Source organism: Trichoplusia ni, unplaced genomic scaffold, assembly GCF_003590095.1.
Source record: "Trichoplusia ni isolate ovarian cell line Hi5 unplaced genomic scaffold, tn1 tig00000755, whole genome shotgun sequence".
NCBI classification, from domain to species: Eukaryota; Metazoa; Arthropoda; class Insecta; order Lepidoptera; family Noctuidae; genus Trichoplusia; species Trichoplusia ni.
The window spans coordinates 20001-22500 of NW_020800061.1; the positions used below are offsets into that span (position 1 = coordinate 20001).

Below are 2500 nucleotides of genomic sequence, written 5' to 3' on the forward strand. Positions count from 1 at the left end.
TTTACGGTTAGAACTAGGGCGGTATCTAATCGCCTTCGAACCTCTAACTTTCGTTCTTGATTGATGAAAACACCTTTGGCAAATGCTTTCGCTGATGTTCGTCTTGCGACGATCCAAGAATTTCACCTCTAACGTCGCAATACGAATGCCCCCAGTTATCCCTATTAATCATTACCTCGGAGTTCTGAAAACCAACAAAATAGAACCGAGATCATATTCTATTATTCCATGCACGAAATATTCAAGCAGCATTTTGAGCCCGCTTTGAGCACTCTAATTTGTTCAAAGTAAAATTGTCGGCCCACCTCGACACTCACCGAAGAGCACCGCGATAGGATTTTGATATTGAACCGGCGTATTACCGCCGGCTCACCGACGATATGCTCCGCAGACGTGTCAGTATCACCGCGGATGCGGTGCACCGACAGCGCGGCGCACAAATGCAACTACGAGCTTTTTAACCGCAACAATTTTAGTATACGCTATTGGAGCTGGAATTACCGCGGCTGCTGGCACCAGACTTGCCCTCCAATTGTTCCTCGTTAAAATATTTAAAGTGTACTCATTCCGATTACGAGGCCTCGTAAGAGTCCCGTATCGTTATTTTTCGTCACTACCTCCCCGTGCCGGGAGTGGGTAATTTGCGCGCCTGCTGCCTTCCTTGGATGTGGTAGCCGTTTCTCAGGCTCCCTCTCCGGAATCGAACCCTGATTCCCCGTTACCCGTGACAACCATGGTAGTCGCAGAAACTACCATCGAAAGTTGATAAGGCAGACATTTGAAAGATGCGTCGCCGGTACTGGACCATGCGATCGGCAAAAGTTATCCAGATTCATCAAAATTAACGACTTCAGACACATGGCCATCCGTCGATTGGTTTTGATCTAATAAAAGCACTCATCCCATCACTGGTCAGAGTTCTGATTGCATGTATTAGCTCTAGAATTACCACAGTTATCCAAGTAACTGAGTAAGATCTAAGGAACCAAAACTGATATATTGAGCCATTCGCGGTATCGCCTTAATACGGCTTGCACTGAGACATGCATGGCTTAATCTTTGAGACAAGCATATAACTACTGGCAGGATCAACCAGGGAGCTTCATTCATATGAAAGACGTTCTCGTTCGTTTCGATTTTCGATTGCGGTGGTACACACGTATACCGTCCTCTCTCTATATCGATACTTACGAGAAATCCTCATTCCCGCGCGTCGACGGATTAACGCAGACGCTTGTACGGGCGAGCTCGTATAATAATTGAGACGAATATTGTTTTCGACGACGACGACGACGACTACGACGACGCCTATAAGGGTACAATATAATGAAAAAACCCCGATGGTGAACGTTCGTATCGAGACACGATTTCATTCACTTTAATAATAATCTCGGTTAACATAATAAAATACGTCAAACAACGATTTAATTGCCCGGATTGTACAGAGTCCGTATTCACTATATTCATTGTTTAGTTTATATATGTAATCATATAATAATGCGTATATAGAACAATACTATTTACACAAAAATAAATAATCGTGATTGAACTCGCGAAAGATTCACATTAGCGTATCCGTGCGCGTTTGAATCGATCACGTCACGATTAAAGTCATATTTTATAACATTTGAACCGTTAACGAATCGTAACGTTGTTACGAACCGACGGTCCACACAGTTGAAGTTACACAAACGCACAACACACACAGTACTACACACTTACATACTAATATATATATATACACTTATATATATATATATAATAATATGTATGTGTGTTGATCATCTTCATAATAATATTACTACATGTGTGTGTCGTCCATTTTTCGTTCGTAGACGACATTCAGCGACTTAACGTGAAACACACTAACATAATAATGTTCGCGTGTCAACGTTAAGTCGCTGAAAGCTGCGCACGCGCACGCGCACAACATCATACGTGCGCGCATCTGCGCGCGCCGCATGACATTGTTGCAAACTTAAACGTATATAGTATCGGAGGAGAAATACGTTATACGATGAGATATCCACGTACCAAGCGACCGAGTGAACTGAAAAGTTTCGAGATCAGCAGATCAGGGATCGTCGGTGGTGTCATTCAAACACTACCTACCCTCGAGGTGAGTGAAAGCCGACAGTGGAGACCTAGCCCCCGCCCCTACCCTCCCCCCTCCGCTCCTCCCCCACCCACCCAGATATTGGTATTGAATATGTTGAGAGGGTGGCCTCCATCAACCTGAAGAACTAACATCGACCACCACAAAAGAACCTGAGGCGCTGCAGAGCGGGGGTGTGTGGCCGGGGGGGGGGGGGGGGTGCCTGGGTGTTTGTCTAGGTTCAACGACTTGGTGAGTGTTTGAGTCTTCATTGGTGTGGTGTGACACAGACGCCTATGAAGGCAGGAACGCAAGCACCCCCCCCCCCCCCGCGCGAGCGCGCGTGCCTGCTGGGTTTCTGGTTACTACTACTACTACTACTACTACTACTAGTTAGTAGGTACT

General features: G+C 45.6%; 1 non-coding gene across 1 annotated transcript in view; it reads right to left on the reverse strand.

Moving 5' to 3' along the window:
* Positions 1-1099, reverse strand: part of LOC113507160 — a 1904-nt gene extending 805 nt beyond the window's left edge. The window contains exon 1 of the ribosomal RNA XR_003401810.1: positions 1-1099. This exon is cut by the window's left edge and continues 805 nt beyond it. This is a non-coding gene — a ribosomal RNA (small subunit ribosomal RNA).
* Between the last annotated feature and the right edge of the window lie 1401 nt (positions 1100-2500).